The sequence below is a fragment of the Candoia aspera genome, chromosome 4, assembly GCF_035149785.1.
Source record: "Candoia aspera isolate rCanAsp1 chromosome 4, rCanAsp1.hap2, whole genome shotgun sequence".
NCBI classification, from domain to species: Eukaryota; Metazoa; Chordata; class Lepidosauria; order Squamata; family Boidae; genus Candoia; species Candoia aspera.
Genome location: NC_086156.1, coordinates 25,172,358 through 25,194,659, shown reverse-complemented (window position 1 = coordinate 25,194,659; position 22,302 = coordinate 25,172,358).

Sequence of the window (22,302 nt, the reverse complement as noted above, 5' to 3'; positions counted from 1 at the left end):
AAATGTACTACAAAGATGAGCTTTCTAGAATAAAGAAAATGGTGGCTTTCCAACTCTTTTCACCCCACATAATTTTAACCCTTGTCTGCAAATGCAGACAAAATAAAACTGATTGTCCAGCTGGCAGTCCTTGTCATTTGAGGCTGTGTGTAGAAGGGTGTGGATGTGGGTGTGGGTTTGGGTGTGTGGTTAATTATTATTATTAGTCACAATTCCTTTCCAAATTGTATACCACAGGGAAAAAAGAGTGAAGTGACAAACCATGTACTGAACATGACTTTTCCCCCCAATTTTAATATGGGAAAACTGAGAACAATTGAACTGAATTATTGGAATGGACTGTTTTATGATGAAATATATTAGCTGCTAAACGTACTGTACAATGTGTGAAAAATCAAATGACATAAATTCAATTGTTGTGAATGTTGGTTTCCAGGCAACTGGGAGAAACTTTGGTCCCATAGAGTGTTAAGAAACTAAATTTTAGGTAGTCATTGTGAAATGTATTAATTCTTTATTACAAGAATTTGTACACCATCCATGTGGACCCCCAAGTCACAGACCTCAGTAGAAAAGTCTCCTCTGTGAACAAGAACTCTGGAGCTGAAAGAGTTCTTTAGTGCTTGAATAGCAACTCCATCTGGCTGGGATTCGGCTCCAGCTAGTTTCACCCCATCCTGACCCCTACCCCCAGGCTCTGGAACAAGATATCCACAGCATTTCCATTGTGGCCTGGAGGGGCAATATAAAACTAGGTATTGTTAACATATTTATCATGCTGCACACTGAATTAATGGATGTCCTCCCCCAGTAGTGTCATGTAAATGTTAAAAAGTAGGGCTGGCACCCCGTATGAGAGCAACCAGTAGGCTATCTTTCCTCCCCCAGCCATTGACTGAAAAGGCTCTGTCTTATAGAAGTTCTGTTTGTTTCTTCCACTATGAGCTGAACTTCTATAAAACAGGGCCTTTAATCTCCATCTCTTGCAGATGGTTCAGAACTGATGTTACTGAAGGCTGCCAATGTTGGAATTATCAGGGGTCAACTCAGCATTGTCTCACGAGCATAGTAAGAGGGCTTATCTGGTAGGTGTGACTCTATTGTGCTTGTGGGAAGTCACACGGGTCACCTGATTTCATCTTCCTCCTCCTTCTTGAGTCTGGAAGACACACAGTCTCCATCTTTTACCTCATGGGCTGGCATGCAGGCAGGAGGGCTGCATAATGCAGGCTTTGTCCTCTAGCATCTTGCTTGCACACAGACTTTCTATTCCACATAGAAAGTGTCTACAAAGAATCAGTGATGACGTGCCTTTCTACCATGAACCTACCTGTATCCAGATCTGCTGAATAAATGTAAGCTACTTCTACTTTTCTTCATCTAACTGCTATGTGAATACTGAATTTATTTCTGAACATAATTAAGCTTGATGTGCAAATTCTTTTTTGGCCCACGCTTCTACTCTGCAAGATTGCCGTTAGCTGCTTGGAGTTCTTTTATTAACATTTAAAAACTCCATCAGCCAAGAGGTCCAGTAGAACCAGGAACTGCTCACTTCCCCATCCAGGTCCTGATAAAGGTCATTTTCAGGGACCAATGTTGTCTCTGTCCCATGCTAAAGCCTGAATCCTGATTGAAGTGACCCAGATGATCTTCTAGGATGCTCTGTATTTGACTCACTACTACTGGCACACCAACTCTTCCCCAAAAGGGAAGATTGGGACTGGTAAGCAATTTTCCAAAATAGCTAGATCCAGCAAAAGTCTCTCAAGGAGGGGTTATACCACAGCTTTTTTTCTAGGATGTTGGAATTCCAAAGTGAGGCATTGACAGCCTCCTGGATTCAATTCACCACGCCTCCCCCAGCCCTATGCAGGCAGCAAGGGAGGCATCAATCTAGCTCACAACTGGCAGAAGTCATCCTAGAGACCCTCACTTTATCAGCATCCACAGACCAAAAGGAATCTCAGATAACATGATCAGATGTTCCAGACTCCTCTCATGTAGAATCAAGACCCTGGCAAATCTGAACGATTGGCACTTCTGTTGCCAAAGTACCAATCAAAGAGAATATTTGTAGCTCAGGGTTGAACTGTGGAGTCCTTGGTGCTCTCTCAGCCTTGTGGTTTTCTTGCAGTCATTTCATTGCCAGACTAGGCAACATCTTCAGTGTGAAGAGGGAGTGGGCCTTGCTCTCTGTTTATATACTGTGGTTTGTCCAGCTTGTGTTGGTGGAGGTGTTGTTCTCTCCTTGGGAATTCCTTGATTGGGCTGTTGTTTGTTGCCAAAGTGCTGTGCAAACAGATAATGAGTCCAAAGAAAGGGGGGGCATGTGGGATTTCAAGAGCTGATTCACTTTAATACAGTTTATCTAGCAATGGGGAAAACAGAGAAATGAAAATATAGAGGTTACGTACAGTGCAAGGCTTTTTGGCAAGGCATGTATAAGGTTGAAAAGTATGAGGCTTCTCTAAAAATGTTTCATCCTCCAGCAAGGAAGGCAAGAGACCTAAAGACATAACTTTCACACCCATACACACCCATGCTGGGGGGCACTTTGGCAGTTTGCAGTCTACATCTCAGCTTGGTAAGAAGAAATAAAGAGAAACGTTGCATGCTTGGGGGGAAATGGGGAAAGGGGAAAAGGATTTCTGAGACAGACCACAGAGAAAGACTCATGTTTCTGGCAGCGCTGGACTGTGTTACTGATGAGCGTTCAATTAAATAGTGAATCCCAAGCAAAAAAAGACAGGGGGTAAGGATGCTACGCTGAACTGCTAGGGTTGAAGGTCAACAGCAAGCGCCTCTAAGTACAGGAGTATGACCTGCTCTTTTTTATTGATTTTTTTTCTTGAGACATAAGTATTGGGAAGAAAAATGGGGGAAAGAAGAATGTAGCAAAGGCTAACATAAAAGGATCGGGAAGGGACAAAGAAAAGGAATAGGTTTTGCGGGGGGTTGTGTTACAGTGGCTTTTCTTCTGGCCTGCAAAAGAGGCTCATAACCCTGAGGTAGCTCTCTAGCTCCATTTGCCTTCAAAAGGAATTGCCCACAGAGACCTTGCTTACAATGATGTCCTTGGCCAGGATCTAGCAGTCAGGGATGCAAATGGAAGAGATTGGGGGCATGTTTGTCTACCCATCATTGCCTAACAGGATCCATGATATTTGTTTATTTGCAGGGATTCCCAGCAGTTTTAAAAAAACCTGAAGATAAAATTTATAATAATATAAAACCTACCCTCATTCTAGACCTAGCATCCAACAGGCAACTTCCTTTTTTTTTTTTTTTCGGTGCCTTTGAGTCAGTGTTGACTCCTGGCAACTGCCTGGACTAGTCCCTGCCATTTTCTTGGCAAGGTTTTTTGGAAGCGGTTTGCCCTTGCCTCCTTCCTAGGGCTGAGAAAGAATGACTGGCCCAAGGTCACCCAGCTGGCTGCATGCCTAAGGTGGGACTAGAACACGCTGTCTCCCAGTTTCTAGCCTGATGCCTTAACCACTGCACCAAAGTGGCTCTCAGCTTCCTTTTACTCCTTGTCAATTAAAGTTCTGCAGAACAGCTCTGTTTTAACTACTTTCCAAAGGCTGTTAGGGAGGCTGCCATTTAGATCTCTGGAGGTAAGCTGCTTCATAATATTGGGACATATCCCCTCCAAACATCATCCCTAATCCCCCCCTGATGTCATAGGGGAGGGGCATTCTCAGCATCCCCATCTGGGATAAAAGAATTAGATGGTCTGGTTCTATCTAAAGGAGGCAATCTTGTAGCTACTTAGGCACTAAGCCATGAAGGGGTTTATACATTAAACCCGGCACTCTGAATTGGAGGGCAGCTTTTGGGAGCCTATCAGAAATCTGTTATAGGCACTAGCTGCTCTTCCCTGCCAGTATGTGGGCTGCTACATTCTGTACCAAATGCAGGTTTTAGGCAGTCTTCAAAGGCATTTCCATGTAGAACATATTGCAACAGTAATGAGAGTGAGTAACTGTGCCTGGATAGTACTCTTTCACGTACATTTTACTGATAACTGCAACAAAAATAGAAGGATATTGGTTAAAATTGTATAGTTTCCTAGTTTATCAGAAAACTGTATCTGTTTGCAGTACAGCACTGATTTATTCCACAGTTTCCTTTTGGTTTCAATTTCACCAACATAAACAGATATGGTATTATTTTCTCAATAAGCCTTGAATTATATTCTCTAGGGCAGATTGACATATCTAAATGGATACACCATGTAAGGAATATATCCACCATAAGTCCCTTGAAATAAATAGGATTTCTACAGTCATGTTCTGAGCATTTTTACATCATAAATCAACATCTGTGAAGGCAAATTCTCTATCTCCCAAATACCATTTTATTCATGCTCATCGCAATTCGTTCTACAGAATATGCCCAGACTGTGATGGTGGATCAATCATTATTATTCTGAACCAAAATAGAGAAGATCTCTTCTTGTTTCAGCAATTTACACCAGGGAGGTCTGATCTGAACCAAACAAATATAGTGCCAAGATTTCTGTGTGAAAGTTAACTTATTTTTCTTACACATTTCCCATTGGAAAAAATGTGATAGTCTATTATTAAAAACAGAAAAAAATCACAATCTATATTCCCATGTGATAAAAGAGGTGAGATAGTCAAATGCTATGCTGCACAAGATTGGACGAGATGATTATTATAGGCAGTTACCACGACATATAAGGAGAGGCCTTCATGAAAGAATGTCTGAATACTGGTTTTACACCAAATAGAAATCTTGTATAGTTTGAGTTGCAAATACCACAGCTGTCCATGTAGTTCTATCCATCTTTTGCACATATGGATCTGATACCAGTGAGGACTTCAAATGTACAGGTAGATGAAAGATGGAGGTCCAATGTTGGAATGAAGCTACTATCATTGCTGAGGGAGAGTACCACCATTGAGAAGGACTGTAGCCTCTTCAGAACAATTGTCCAACTTTCCTGCCCACAAAATTAAAGGAGATTTTGAAAGGTTCTTTTTCCTCAGTTCTAGACCCATCTTGCTCCTTTCAGGAATCAACAATGGATGGTGCATGGCTTTGAAGGAAGGACAGCTATAATATAATTTATATCAGCTGTATAAAATAGTTTTATGATAGTTTGAAGGTTTACAGAGAGAAAAAAAAAGCCAACACTTTTTATTGTGCTAGAGGAGCAATCATAAAAATGCAATTCTTTAATAAACAAACATCACTGTCAAGGGAGCAAGTTTCAACACAAATCAGAAGAGAAGCCCGAATGTTCTGATGCTTGAGACTTACCTTATTACAAAAAATGCAGCAAGCATTCCTCTTGTTTGCCTGTTTATTTGAGTCTGGTTTTTGATGCTCTGTTAGATATTTATGGTTGAAGAGAGAGATTGTTGATTGCACTACCAAGCTTGGATACTTCTGCTACACTATTATGCATGACAGACTAAATTGGACAGACTTCTACACTAAGCCATTTGACTATTCTTTTCCCATACAGGCAGAAATTGCTCTGTATATCTTATCGATATACTTTATCGATAATAATTTGGCGCGCAGCTTGAGCCTGCCAGCTCCCCGGTGGGGGCACCGGTATTATTCAGGAAAAAAAAGGATGGCACATTGAGACTTTGCACGGACTACCGAGGGTTAAATGGGGTTTCCATCGTGAACAAATATCCTCTCCCTCTCATGAAGGACATGTTGGCTCACCTCTCCAAAGGAAAAATCTTTTCCAAATTAGATCTGCAAGAGGCATACTTTCATATTTGTATAAAGGAAGGGGATGAGTCGAAAACCGCTTTTAATTGCCCGTTGGGATCATTCCAATAGAAAGTCCTTCCTTTTGGGCTAGTGGGGGCACCCGGAGTGTTCATGCAATTAATCAATGAAGTACTACATGACCATCTGTTTAAAGGGGTGTTGGTCTACTTGGATGATGTTTTGATCTACACCGAAACAGAGGAAGAGCATGAATGCCTTCTGAGGCAGGTCCTGAGCAAGCATAGGGAGGCAACGCTCTATGCAAAACTGTCTATATATGGCATGCACATTTTCATGTGCAGGAGGCAGAACAAAAATTGTGCATCCCTCATTCTGGAACAGCATTGAAAAGCAAAGCAAATGGAACTGTTGAACTTTAGCTGAGTTGAGATATAACTGGGAAACCAGAGAATACAGCTTTCAATGACACAACCATGTACAATGACATGGCAGACAAGACCTTCCCTTTTTGAGACTGGAAACTCACAAGCAGGCAAATGTCCAAAGGGCTATTGTATTCCCATAGTGATTGTTTCTGTTTCTCCAACTTTCAGAAGTTTTCTACTTAAGGAAAGTGGTCTCTCTGAGCTGTTCATCACCACTAGAAGATGTCATTCTGACATGGCACTCATAACTTTTTTTGAAATCTACAGGAAACTATTCATAGCAAAAATCATGGGTGGGCAATTTGCAACTCAAGGGTCACATGAGGAACTCAATCACAAAAACAGGTCTATGGGACTCTTTGGAATCTTATCTCCATAATGGAGTCATAGCATCTTCTTTGCTTTCAGTCTGCAATCAGTATGTAAATCCCATTTCTCCCCTTAATCCATGCTCTGTAGTGCTTGATTCCTATATACATGGTTTTACTGTGGTACACAGTCTAGTAACTTCTGCTTTATATAATCCATTGTTGTTTTTCTATAAGTGAATTCATGAATGATTTATCACTAGTCAGAAATTCTCTTCTGCAAAATGAGGGTGGTCCATGAGCATTCTGAAGGGGCCAGACTGGCCTAATTCTTGCCTAGTTTTAGGTAGTAACAATACCAAAATAATACATTTGGTTTTTGATATATTTTAGACCTGGATCAATATGTTCCCTGGATTATTTGAAATACAGTTGCATTTTGTTCCTGTTGATTTCTATGAGACTGATTTTAAAGATTGGTATCCTTTTGAAAAAAAAAGCAATTCAAAAATATTCCAGTAAAGAGATAACTCAGATGTACTTTTTCATCCAAATGCTGGCTGGAAAAAATGAGAAAATGAATTCATGCAACTCTTTCCAAAATTAAATGCAATAGATTTTCTTTTTACATTTTCTTTTTTACATTATCTCTTTTCAGCTGAGACACACGTTTCACAATATTCCAGTGTTCTCTTCTGATCCTGAAAAGTTATTGGCAGAAAGGAACTATCAGGACAGAGACTGCTTTATTTAGCTTGACATTGGCTGAGTGTGTTTCAAGGCATTTATGTAGCGAATAAAACATAAATGTGGTTCATATGTTATGGTTCAAGCCAGGTCAGACATTTTAACTTAAAGCTTAATGTGTCTTTTGAGTGAGAAAAGCCAAATGCTGGAACTGTAATGTACCAAACAGTTAATTTTACCTTCTCATAAAATGGTAAAACTCAGCTGCATATGTACCTGGAAGTTACGATTTCTATTAACTCCTTTCAACACAATATACAGAAGAAAACCAAGTTTTAGTAAAGAAACATAAAAATGCTAGTTTGTTTTTTCTGAGTCAGTTTAATTCATTATTCAGAATTGTCTCTGCAGTTTTCGTCAACATCAGTGATCAAACCAGGGGGAGACATACTGATTTTTAAAAAATGAAAAATAGACTCCCTTTGTACACACACACCCCTTTGAATAACCCTGTCATTATTGGTTTGAAATTTGCCAGGATTTGTCTAAATAGAAGGGAAAACTCTGGAAAAGTAATCAATCTAAGTCTACAAAAATATTACAGGAAAAGGAATAGCTCTTTAGCACTAGTGCAGCTTGCTTTTGCTTTTACTGTTAGAATATTTTGAGTGACTGGATTCAGCAATCTGCATTTTGGCATAAATGAGAGATACTTGGAGTATTTTCTGCCTTCTATATCAAAATAAATTGGCTGGCATTACATATCTTGACCTGGGGGAAGGCACCATTTGTAGCTCTGCCTCAGGCAGTGACGCATCCTTGCCAGCAGCCCGGGAGAGGAAGCAGAGGGCCAGGCTGTTGGCTAATAGGCCAGAGTGCGCCAAGGATCTCAACAGTGTCCAGCTCATTGCACTGTGAGTGAGAAAAGAAAGCATTTTGGGAAGCCTTAGGCCATGCTCTCCATTTGCCCAGATCAATATACACAAGAGAGAGGGGAACCTAAATACAACACAAAAGCTTTGTGCTTGTTTCGTAAAACATTACCATAATTGCTTCATAAGTGACAGCAAAGGAATAAGACATAACACAGAGCATAAAGAACTCATACACAGATCTGTGATTGTACCTTGAAAATCCATAAAATCTCATGTATGTGGGACATCCATTCCCCTCTTCCAATGTATAACAACATGCTTTGCCCCCCTAAAATCACATTGTCCTTCCCACTTCCCCTTCCTGTCAAATGTCAGTGTGTAAACACGTTCTCTGTACTGTTTATGTTGCCTTCAGCAAATTATTTTACAGTACTTTCCTTTTCCTTTACTGACAGAACAAGATAAATACATGCTGATAGCACATACCCTGTTGGGAGAACGAGTTGAAACGGGAACCCAAATACAACACAAAAGCTAAGCATGTCTTATGAACTAACACAAAATAATTGGAGTTCATAATGTCGTAGACAGTTGGCATATTTACTTAATAGCTCCAGAATTCTCATTTAATGAAAGAACATACTGTATGAAGTCAGTTTCTAGTATAAAGGCACATGAATTTAGGCATGGTACTTATATTTCGTGAGAAACCTAGTAGATTCTTACTTGATAGGAAACCAAGGTTAAAAGGTAGCAAGGTGCCTGGATTAAAGCAGATGCTTTTTAAAGCAGTTGTTGAATATATTTTTTTTAGATTTTTTATCCTCCCTTTATTATTTTTATAAATAACTCAGGGCGGTGAACATACCTAATACTCCTTCCTCCTCTTTTCCCCACAACAGCCCTGTGAGGTGAGTTGCGCTGAGAGTGTGTGACTGGCCCAAAGTCACCCAGCCGCTTTCATGTCTCAGGCGGGACTAAACATTTTCCTGGTTTCTAGCCTGGTGCCTTAACCACTATTATTTATTAGACTGACATCTGTTGCAATCAGCAGAGACTCTAGGAAGTTTACATGTGTTGTAAGAATGCAGTAAAACACCCATGGTGTAAATGTAAAAGAAATAATAAGATAACCACAATAAGACACACAATCAAATAATTGACCACTGATGGCATCAAATCATATCTTGCAAGTCTCTTTGAAATAATTCAGTAACTTAGAAGTGAGTAGATTTTAACTGCTGCAAAAAAGTGAGTAAAACAAATACATATTTGTAAGTACTCTGATAAATATGTCCAAGCAGCAATGGTGATGTCCCAATGGAGGTTTCATGGCCATGCAGCATGCACATTTCCTTCTGCAGGAAATTCGGTAATGAAATTACTTTTTCTTTTTTACTGTTTGGTGTTTTAGCTCCATTTTAGTTGTGTCTGCATTTGTTTTCCTTGGGAAAATTTGTGGCCTGACCTTGTGACTGCCATTCACTAACTCTGAGATCCCTGCATTTTGGTCCTCATCTGTTCAATTCTCTGTGATTATTGTTTTTAGTGCAGCCCATAGAAAAACAGATGTCACCCTTGGTCCAAAAAATGTTGCCTATCCCTGACTTAAATAAAAGGAGAGAGGGAATCCAGTAACAAGTCCTAATTAGCTTCAGACAGTTTAAATCTCTGTAATCATTACTTAGTTCTAAAAACTCATGTCCATGACGACCATATTTTATTTGAATGCATCATGGGAGACAATATATATTAATTGTATAGGAAGGAGCATTATGTTTTAACCCTGCTGGCCCTTGACCAAATGCCCAATTTGGTTTCTCTTAAATTTTCCCGATTTTTGGCACCAGACACTAGGTTTCCCCTGATCTGCTCCAACAGCTGTTGTTGGCACATTAGGCTAGCTATCAGTATACCTGTCTCTTCCAAAGGAGAAAATACTATTCTGCCAATGGAGTAGCGCTAAAATGTTATATTCTTTTGGTAGCCATAAGATTACCTGTAGGACTGCAACCTTAAATAGTGATTTTTTTTCCCCTTTCAAAATAATCATATACATACAATTTGATTTGAAAGTGGCTTCCCCCAACCATGTGTTCATCGATGTATGTTGGATCTGAACCCCTTCATCACCAGGGAAGACTGGCAGTTGGCCATGTTGGCAAGGAATTATTGGTAGTTGAAATCTTCTGTATTACATGAGATTGGGGAAGGTGGTAGATGAATCACATATAAAAACACTGAAACACCACATCAAATAGCACCAGCCAGAAGTTATGCATTCATGGCATTTAAATGGGATATAATCAACCTGTCATGACATTTCTTGACTGTCAACATTTATTTGCAAGGTAATTTTTATTTATTTATCAAATTTTTATCACTGCCCATCTCCCCCAGACGGGGGACCCTGGGCGGTTCACAATAAAAACAATTAAAATTCCATAAAATCATAAATACAGCCATTAATCAATCAGAATAAAATCCAGTAAAAAAGCCATGGTGGATCTAATCCAAACCATAAGGGCATAAAACTGGTTCCCGCAGAACTAGGGAATCAGCCAGCCCCAAGAATGGCTCTTCCCCTCCCTATTCCAGGCAAGGCAGCAAAACCAGGTCTTCAGCTGTTTTCTGAAGTCCAGGAGGGAGGGGGCTAACCTCACTTCTGGGGAAAGGGTGTTCCAAAGGGCGGGAGCTGTTGCAGAGAAGGCCCGCCTCCTGGACCCCACCAGATGGAATTCTCTTACAGATGGGGTCCACAACATGCCCTCTCTGCACGATTGGTTGGGATGGGCTGATGTAATGGGGGTGAGACGGTCCCGTAGGTAACCTGGACCCATGCCATGTAGGGCTTTAAAGGTGATAACCAACACCTTGGACTCGGAAGCAAACTGGAACCCAATGCAGCTCACACAGCAGAGGTGTTATGTGTGCTGATCTCGGAGCACTCATCACTGTTCACGTGGCCGCATTTTGAACCAACTGCAGCTTCTGGATACTCTTCAAGGGTATCCCCATGTAGAGCGTGTTGCAGTAGTCTATCTGAGAGATGAACAGGGTGAGTGACCATTCTCAGGGCCTCTCGCTCCAGGAAGGGACATAACTGGCACACAACATGAAGTTGTGCAAAGGCCCTTCTGGCCATGACTGCCACCTGTTCTTCGAGCAGGAGTCGTGAGTCCAAGAGGACCCCCAAGTTATGTACCGAATCTGAATGGGGAAGTGCAACCCCATCCAGAACTAAAGACAGCAAATTCCTAGGAGCTGAGGGACCTTTAACCCACAGCCACTCCGTCTTACTAGGGTTCAGCTGAAGCCTGTTGTTCCCCATCCAGACCCCAACAGCCCCCAGGCACCTGGAAAGGGCAGCCACAGCATCACTTTCTTCCCCCGGGATGGAGATGTATAGCTGAGTATCATCAGCATACTGATGATACCTCACTCCATGGGCATGGATGATCTCACCCAGTGGTTTCATGTAGATGTTAAATAGGAGGGGAGAGAGTACTGAACTCTGCGGCACCCCACAGAGGAGGGGCCATGGGCCTGACCTCTCCTCCCCTACTAACACCGACTGGGACTGGCCCTGGAGAAAGGAGGTGAACAGCGTAAGACTACGCTGCCCAACCCCAACTCCCTGAGCCAACCTAGCAGGATACCATGGTTGATGGTATCGAAAGCCGCTGAGAGATCAAGGAGAGCTAGGATGGATGCACTGCCACCATCCCGCTCCCACCAGAGATCATCCATAAATGCGACCAATGCTGTTTCCATTCCATATCCGGGCCTGAATCCTGACTGAAAGGGGTCTAGATAATCCATTTCCTCCGAGATCCTCTGGAGCTGCAATGCCACCACCTTCTCAACCACCTTCCCCATAAAGGGGAGGTGGGAGACTGGACGAAAATTATCCAGTATAGTAGGGTCCAGCGATGGTTTCTTGAGGAGGGGGCACACCAGTGCCTCCTTAAAGGCTGCCAGAAACACCCCCTCCTGCAAGGATGTATTTACCATCCACTGGACCCAACCACACGTCACCTCCCAAGCTGCCTTCACCAGCCAGGAGGTTACATGGATCTAATTGACAGGTGGTGGAATTTACAGTCCGGAGAATCTTGTCCACTTCCTCAGGTTCAACAGGATCAAACTGTTCCCAGATAACTGGGTAAGTGCGCTCCCCAGGCATCTCTACAGACCCTGTCTCACGCTTGGAGTCCAACTTAGAGCGGATCCGAGTGATTTTATCCTGCAGATGCTCCGAAAATTCCTTTGCATGGCCCTGTAGGTGATTTTCCGGACCCCCTTTCCCCAACAAGGATCGGGTGATCCTAAACAGAGCCGCCGGGCAGCATGCTGCGGATGCAATAAGAGCGGAGAAATACTGACGTTTCGCTGCTCTTACCACCACAAGGTAGGCCTTAATAGCGGCTCTAGCCTGTATCCGGTTGGGTTCGATCTTCGTCTTCCTCCAGCAGCACTCCAGGCATCTCTTAATCCTCTTCAGAGCTCTCAGCTCCTCCATGAATATAACATGCTGCACTTCAAATAGATCTCAAACTGTTATGCTGACTACATAACAGCATAACCAAATGGCACTAAATCCTTGCAAGATTTTTGTTTGTTCTGCTACATGCAGTCTTATGTTCTTCTGAAAGTAGTATCTATCTTCTGTACAACAAGGTCTCAGTTTGGTTATTAGACATATTAAGGAATAAAATGAAGGAATAGGGTGCATACTGCTTTTGTGTAAACTCTCGGATCAGATAGCACAAAACCCATTTACTTTTTTCTCTATTCTAAAAGGTGATCCTTTGTTCTAAGAGGTCCCAATATATGCCCTCTGACTGCTAGGTAATTTTGAGTTTTAGAAACTTTGAAATTTAGAAACCTACTGTTCACTGTAATTTTTATTTTAAAGGTAGGGAAGTGAACTCAACTCAACCTCTGGATGAAAGAAAGCTTCCTTTCTTTCAGCTGTACAGAGATGGAACAATAGGAAAATCTGTACCTGCTAAATTCCATTCTCGCACAAAGTTAAGGCACCAAAGCTTTGCCCAGAAAAAGAAAAGGTGACATCCCAAATGAGGTCATTTCTTGTTGAGCTAAACACAGCACCACTTAAATTGTTAAGCTAAGCAACCACATGACTTTGCAGAAAGTTCATAGAATCATGTAGTTAGAAGAGACCATTTAGGCCTCTGAATCCAATTCTCTGAGCAGGGGATTGGAATATAATCCAAGCATCTTTGGAAACCCTATTAAAGCATCCTTGAACACATCCAGTGAAAAGTAGTTGGTTCTCCTCTTGAACTGCTCTTAAAATTAGGACATTTTTCCTAACAACAGAATCTGTCTTCCTGAAACTTAAAGCCATCATTCCAAGTCCTACACCTTATATGATAGCCTTCATCTGGGTAGTTCCACTTTAGATATCATATCCCACCCTCCTTCCCCAGCAGTAATTTTTCTCAAAGCCAAGCATCCCAGTTCCTTCAAACACTCCTATTATGACTTAGTTTCCAGTCCCTTAATCCTCCATGTGGCTGTTCTCTGAACCTGGTCTGATTTGTCTGAATCATGCTAGTTGGGGATGATGTTAGTTGCAGTCCAAAGCCTCTGCTATTCCATATGTCAAAGAGGAAAAAGTCAAGTAATCCCTTTATCTCAGTCAAAACAGAATTTCCTTGTCTGTTTCTTGTCAGACATATACTCACAAAGTAACAACCAGCAATTTATGCTCTCACCCATGCAGATGTGGGTGGAGACATACAGTAGGCAGGGCCAAGACCCATTTTCACTCATTGGAATTTCGTCATGGATTGATTCTGCTTTGAGAAGAGTTTGCTTTTGCTTATACTGATTTTTGTTCTAGAGCTCTAAAATGTCATTGGGATCCAGTGCAGGACACTGACTTTTGAAAAGCTGATTTGAACTCTTAATTACTCAAGGAGGGGGAAGTAGATGGAAGCAACCTTTTGTATCTGTATGAAGGCATAGTCTGAACGAATATAGCCCATAAGAATTATCAGTTACAAATTACATTTTCTTGGGGGAGGGGGTGTTGTCTCATTATCTGCAGCTTTCACAGCATTTGCTGCTGATTTTCAAGGTAAGAAGGGGGCAGATAAATCCAAGCAGCTGTTTGTGAATGTGTAACAGCTGTCTTGTTAGATTGTGCCCTTTTTAATTTTGGAACATGTCTCGTTCATTTTATTACTTGCTTGCTTTCACCTTCCCCACTGACCAAAATCAAGCTGTACAGAATGAAAGACAATTGTAGGCATTACAGAGATGCTACTGTGCACTCATCTGGCAAATTGCTTAGAGTGCTCCCGAAGGACCTGCTCTTGAATCCTTCTCATGGCCTTCATGCTGTGTGAAAGCTGGGAAGGTAACGTCAAGCTATTACGATAACCATTGCTCCCACAGTAGGAGAGCTTAGATATACTATCCTTTCTTCAGATCCCAACATTGATTCACAAACTAGATCCTGGTTAAACATTTAATGTTTTGTAATAGTCACCCAGGATGTTAAATAATCGTACCAGTGGCATCTGCTGTGGGGGATGGGAAGGGAGGGTCAGCTTGACACAAGCAGCATCATAGTGCAAGCACCTCTTGTTTTTGTGAAACCCATGGCCAGATCTGTCTCTTAATGATCATACTGTAATAGTTGAAATAATAATGGTGATGATGATGATCAATTGCTTTGTGAGGCAATAACGAACTGGTTTATGAGATATACATGTGGCTCTTTGGATAGGACTGTTTTTTTTCACAGTGACTCGCTCTGAGTTTAAGAAATTGTACCAGGCTGTCTGAGTAAGTGTGATTCCTTGCAACTAGAACAAGGTTGGGATGTAAAGGGAAACCAAGGGAAATAAGGTAATTAAATCATGCTATAGCTGTTGGTATAGGCTTGCATCATCCCAGAAAAACATCTCTGGTCTCTTTTGTCTTTTTAAGTTGACTCTAGAGTAATCTTCCATCTCACTTCAAATCCTATAGATATCTTCAGGATCCCTGTTAATTCAACCACTTCTTTTTCTTTTTCTTAGCCACTTCTTCCAGGATTGGTCTCTGGGTCAAGTCTGTCCACATCAGTGGTTTTCAAACTTAGCAACTTTAAGATGTGTGAACTTCAACTCCCAGAGTTCCCCAGCCAGGAAACTTCAATTCCTCACACATCTTAAAGTTGCCAAGTTTGAAAAACACTGGTCTACCTCAAATGGAGCCCCTAGATTTGTTTTTGCTCTTAGGTCTGTCTTCTGCTCCCACAATGTCACAACTTTAATGTTTCCAAACTCCAAGTGTTACTTCTTCCTTTCAACTCTTCAAGATTACTGTTACTGAAATTGCATTTATTTACTGTCAATGACCAGCAAAAGGACCACCCCTTCAGATGGTCCTTACTTCCATTTCCTTGCAGGCTCAACTCTATTAGAATCCCTTCTATCTCATCCCATGATTTAATTACCTTGTTTCTCTCAGTTTCCCTTTACATCCAAACCTTGTTCCAAGGCAGTGGTGCTCAGAAGAGACTTGTGTTGTTGTTGTTATTCATTCAGTCACTTCTGACTCTTCGTGACTTCATGGACCAGCCCACACCAGAGCTTCCTGTCGGTCGTCAACACCCCCAGCTCCCCCAAGGTTGAGTCCGTCACCTTTAGAATATAATCCATCCATCTTGCCCTTGGTCGGCCCCTTTTCCTTTTGCCTTCCACTTTCCCTAGCATCAGCATCTTCTCCAGGGTGTCCTGTCTTCTCATTATGTGGCCAAAGTATTTCAGTTTTGCCTTTAATATCATTCCCTCAAGCAAGCAGTCTGGCTTTATTTCCTGGTGTATGGACTGGTTGGATCTTCTTGCAGTCCAAGGCACTCTCAGAATTTTCCTCCAACACCACAGTTCCAAAGCATCGATCTTCCTTCTCTCAGCCTTCCTTATGGTCCAGCTCTCACAGCCATATGTTACTACGGGGAACACCACGGCTTTAACTATGCAGACCTTTGTTGTCAGTGTGATGTCTCTGCTCTTAAATATTTTATCCAGATTTGTCATTGCTCTCCTCCCAAGGATTAAACGTCTTCTGATTTCCTGGCTGCAGTCAGCGTCTGCAGTAATCTTTGCGCCTAGAAATACAAAGTCTGTCACTGCCTCTATGTTTTCTCCCTCTATTTGCCAGTTATCAATCAAGCTGGTTGCCATAATCTTGGTTTTTTTGAGGTTTAACTGCAACCCAGCTTTGCACTTTCTTCTTTCACCTTCATCATAAGGCTCCTCAGTTATTCTTCGCTTTCAGCCATCAAAATGGTATCATCTGCATATCTGAGATTGTTAATGTTTCTTCCAGCAATTTTAACCCCAGCCTTGGATTCCTCAAGCCCAGCATGTCGCATGATGTGTTCTGCGTACAAGTTGAATAGGTAGGGTGAGAGTATACAACCCTGCCATACTCCTTTCCCAATTTTAAATCAGTCTGTTGTTCCGTGGTCTGTTCTTACCGTTGGTCCTTGGTCGTTATACAGATTCCTCAGGAGGCAGACAAGATGACTTGGTATCCCCATATCACCAAGAACTTGCCACAATTTGTTATGGTCCACACAGTCAAAGGCTTTAGAATAGTCAATACAACAAATATATGTTTTTCTGAAACTCCCTGGCTTTTTCCATTATCCAGCAGATATTGGCAAGTTGGTTATTTTCATATACAACCAGGAAGAGACTCATAGGCCATAAAAATGGTTTGCCCTTAGCTTTCCTATCTCCGCTGTAACACAGAGAAAACTTGTTACTTGCCCAAGAGCTGCATTCTTTTGTTATTCCAATTTCCTTTTTCATACTAGTTCAATAGATGTTATTTCTAGAGTTGGAGAAGCAGCAGAAATTTCCAATCAACTACAAGAAAGCAATTATACTCATTAAGCCGTGTCATGGACACAAAAAGAATGTACGGCTGCAGTCTCAAACCTACCTACATGGGAATATGTCTCTTTGAAATCAGGGAGATGTAGTGGTCATGGCACTAAGCAACTTTTCTGGGTTGAATTTTTGAACACTCCGCTGTGACTGTCATGGGCTTTGCTAGGAGTGTCTTTGAAATAAGCATTTGTTAATGAAGTTAATTCCCCCAATAGCTTCTTATGTAAACAAGTTCAGAAACCACTTCAGGTGTACATATAGCACAAGGAGATAGGAACAGAGAGCTTTGTCTAAGTAGCCATGACAGAATATTATTCTTTAAGCATTTAGCTGACTTTTCAATCTGTAGATTTAAAATTAGCATTTTTAAAAATCAATCACACGCATAAGTAATCTCACATATCTATATAAGCGGCTATGAGACCATTCACTCTCTGATTTGACAAATCACTCTCCTTGGGGCTGGTCTTGAAGAATCTAATAAGTCAATGAGTTCATGGAAGCTTTAAAGTTGCCTTAACTACTTTAGACATGGTTTGCATGTCAGTTTTAGGTGTTGTGTGCTTGCTATCATTGTCAATTGCCATAAAGTTGAAAAGGATGTAACAGTTGCATTCAGACAATCCTCTAAACCAGTGATTTCCAAGGTGTGAGCAAGAAGATCCATTGGGATGCAGGAAGAAAATATTAGATGATTATTTCATCTTTATCTCATTCTTCTTTCAGTTTTTCTGGAGTTTGTTTTATAAGGTGCACAACATATTAATACAATAGAACATGTATATAATTTATAAATAAACATACATATATTGGAGGTGCATGCTAAAAAAAATTACTGATAAGTGTATGTAATCAAAAATTAAATTACTGATAAGTGTTTGCAATCAGTGTTTGGAGAGCACTACCCTAAACCACTGCTTGGACTAGAGACTTTTAAAGCCAGAATCTCTTGTTGCTTTTACACCCACAGCTAGGTACATCACTTCTTGGCCTATAAACTATAGTTTTCTAAATCTGGGCAATACTGTAGTAGTTTGAGCAAAGTAGCAAACAGTAGCTTGATTAGACCAGGAAACAGCGACAGGGCTTAATTATTGCTTTCTTACAGATCCTAGAAACAATGCACATAGAATGGCAATCTGTTAATACATTGTTTCAGTATATTTTGTTGTTTATTCGTTTAGTCGCTTCCGACTCTTCGTGACTTCATGGACCAGCCCATGCCAGAACTTCCTGTCAGTCAACACCCCCAGCTCCCCCAGGGACGAGTCCGTCACCTCTAGAATATCATCCATCCATCTTGCCCTTGGTCAGCCCCTCTTCCTTTTGCCTTCCACTCTCCCTAGCATCAGCATCTTCTCCAGGGTGTCCTGTCTTCTCATTATGTGGCCAAAGTATTTCAGTTTTGCCTTTAATATCATTCCCTCAAGTGAGCAGTCCGGCTTTATTTCCTGGAGGATGGACTGGTTTGATCTTCTTGCAGTCCAAGGCACTCTCAGAATTTTCCTCCAACACCACAGTTCCAAAGCATCGATCTTCCTTCTCTCAGCCTTCCTTATGGTCCAGCTCTCGCAGCCATATGTTACTATGGGGAACACCATTGCTTTAACTATGCAGACCTTTGTTGTCAGTGTGATGTCTCTGCTCTTAATTATTTTATCGAGATTGGTCATTGCTCTTCTCCCAAGGATTCAGCGTCTTCTGATTTCCTGACTGCAGTCAGCATCTGCAGTAATCTTCGCACCTAGAAATACAAAGTCTTTCACTGCTTCTACATTTTCTCCCTCTATTTGCCAGTTATCAATCAAGCTGGTTGCCATAATCTTGGTTTTTTTGAGGTTTAGCTGCAAGCCAGCTTTTGCACTTTCTTATTTCACCTTCATCATAAGGCTCCTCAGTTCCTCTTCTCTTTCAGCCATCAAAATGGTATCATCTGCATATCTGAGATTGTTCATGTTTCTTCCAGCAATTTTAACTCCAGCCTTGGATTCCTGAAGCCCAGCATGTCGCATGATGTGTTCTGCGTACAAGTTGAATAGGTAGGGTGAGAGTATACAGCCCTGCTGTACCCCTTTCCCAATCTTAAACCAGTCCGTTGTTCCGTGGTCTGTTCTTACTGTTGCTACTTGGTCGTTATACAGATTCTTCAGGAGGCAGACAAGATGGCTTGGTATCCCCATACCACTAAGAACTTGCCACAATTTGTTATGGTCCACACAGTCAAAGGCTTTAGAATAGTCAATAAAACAGAAATAGATGTTTTTCTGAAACTCCCTGCTTTTTCCATTATCCAGCGGGTATTGGCAATTTGGTTCCTAGTTCCTCTGCCTTTTCTAAACCCAGCTTGTGCATCTGGCAATTCTCGCTCCATGAATTGCTGAAGTCTACCTTGCAGGATCTTGAGCATTACCTTACTGGCATGTGAAATGAGTGCCACTGTTCAATAGTTTGAACATTCTTTAGTATTCCCCTTTTTTGGTATGGGGATATAAGTTGATTTTTTCCAATCTGATGGCCATTCTTGTGTTTTCCAAATTTGCTGGCATATAGCATGCATTATCTTGACAGCATCATCTTGCAAGATTTTGAACAATTCAGCTGGGATACCGTCGTCTCCTGCTGCCTTGTTGTTAGCAATGCTTCTTAAGGCCCGTTCAACCTCACTCTTTGGGATGTCTGGCTCTAGCTCACTGACCACACCGCCAAAACTATCCCCGATATTGTTATCCTTCCTATATAGGTCTTCCGTATATTCTTGCCACCTTTTCTTGATCTCTTCTTCTTCTGTTAGGTCCTTGCCATCTTTGTTTTTGATCATACCCATTTTTGCCTGCAATTTACCCCCAATGTTTCTAATTTTCTGGAAGAGGTCTCTTGTCCTTCCTATTTTATTGTCGTCTTCCACTTCTGTGCATTGCTTGTTTAAAAATAATTCCTTGTCCCTTCTGGCTAACCTCTGGAATTTTGCATTTAATTGGTCATATCTCCCCCTATCGCTGTTGCCTTTTGCTTTCCTTCTTTCTTGGGCTACTTCTAGTGTCTCAGCAGACAACCATTTTGCCTTCTTGGTTTTCTCTTCCTTTGGGATGTATTTTGTTGCTGCCTCCTGAACAATGTTGCGAACTTCTGTCCATAGTTCTTCCAGGACCCTATCTACTAAGTCCAGTCCCTTAAATCTATTCTTCACCTCCACTGAGTGTTCCTTAGGAATATTAGTGAGCTCATATCTAGCTGATCTGTGGGTCTTCCCTAATCTCTTTAGTCTGATCCTAAATAGTTCAATAAGAAGTTCGTGATCTGAACTACAGTCAGCTCCAGGTCTTATTTTTACCGACTGTATAGATGTCCACCACCTTTGGCTGCAAAGGATGTAGTCAATCTGATTTTGGTGTTGTCCATCTGGTGAAGTCCATGTATAAAGCTGTCTCTTAAGGTTGTTGGAAGAGAATGTTTGTTATGCAGAGTGAGTTGTCTTGGCAAAATTCTATCAGCCTATGTCCTGCTTCGTTTTGTTCTCCCAGGCCATGCTTATCTGTAATTCTAGGTGTCATCTGACTGCCCACTTCAGCATTCCAGTCTCCTGTGATGAAAACAACGTCTCTTTTAGGCGTATTGTCCAGTAGGTGCTGCAGATCCTCATAGAACTGCTCTACTTCAGCTTCTTCAGCATTTGTGGTTGGGGCGTATATTTGGATCACTGTGATGTTAGATGGCTTGCCCTGAATTCGAATTGAGATCATTCTGTCGTTTTCTGGATTGTATCCAAGCACTGCTTTAGCCACTTTACTATTAATTATGAATAATTATGAATTATGGATTATGAATTTACTATTATTTCTTCTGTGGTCCTCTTGTCCAAAGTAGTAGATCTGGTGGTGATATGATGTGAAGTGGCCCATTCCAGTCCATTTCAGTTCACTGACACCCAAAATGTCTATCTTTAATCTTGACATCTCACCAATAACCACATCCAATTTGCCCTAGCTCATAGATCTTACATTGCAGGTTCCAATGGTGTGTTGATCCTTAGAACATCGGATTCGCCGTTCACCACCAGCACCGTCGGCCGCTAGCCATCCTTTTGGCTTTGAGCTAGCTGCGTCATCACATCTGGGGCTAGTTGAACTCATCCTCTGTTCCTCCCCAGTAGCATTTTGACCATCTTCCGACCTGGGGGTCTCATCTTCCGATGGTATAGCGACATATCTCTGGTTGTACTGATCCATTTAGTTGTCACGGCAAGAATACTGGGGTGGGTTGCCATTACCTTCCCCAGGGATCGCATTTAGTCTGACCTCTCTGTCATGACCTTCCCGTCTTGGGTGGCCCTTCACGGTTTAGCTCATGGCATCACTGAGGTGCTCAAGTTCCAGCACCACGACAAGGTAACGATCCTTTGCTGCAGTATATTTACTATATTAAATATAATAATCAGTTCATCTTATGACACATGTAATATGCCATTTATGCATGTCTTACAAGGGGTTCCTTATCAAGTACCAATTTGGGTGTCAAGTCTCCCCGTTGCCCAGCCACGTTGTCAGCCCCACTAGATAGATCAGACCAGGAAGTAGCTCCACAGGAAGACTAGAACTACCTTTATTGAGATTGGCTAAAATAATAGAACCTTGTAAATCTGACTGTGCTGCCTCACCCTCCTTCTTATACCCCACAGAATCAGGGAGGTGTCCGTCTGGGTTGCTTCCAAACTTTATCTTGTTTCTCAGGGCTTAAAAAATGTTTCAGCCCTTTTGCTTAGGTAATGGTTCTTGCATACTGCATATTACCATCAAGGTCATCTTTCTTCTCTACATGCATACAGTACTCTGTTTCTTCACTTTCCTCATCCCTCCCCCCAATCAGGCAGTGATAGTTATCTTCCCCACTCCACCCTTTCCTTTTGATGAGTTTGGGTCCTCTGAAGAGCAAAGCTGCAGCTATACCTGCCGTTTTTATGTCTCCAGAAGGCCTCCACTGTGGGATCCTGGACCTGTTCTTCATGGTCCAACTCAGCAGCATCCTTGCCAGGAAATAATATATTAAATTATATATACAAAGGAAAGAAAGAATAAACAAGAAGTTTGGAATGCTTGAGCCCCACTACTCATGATCCACAGCATTATTGGGAGGAGAGTCATAAAAGGAATATGTCTCAAATTTCTTTTAGCCCAAAACACTGTAACCCACTGAAGTGAACTCTCTGCAGCACAAATGGCAATTATGGAGGCAGCTGCCACCCATCGTTTCTTGCTAGAAATGTCCATAAAAATCAGTGAATATGTGGAAAAGCTGCATTAAAAAAGAGTTATGGCCAATTTTATTTTAAGGAAAGCAGGTGTAAGGAAAATTTCACGTAAGAGAAGAA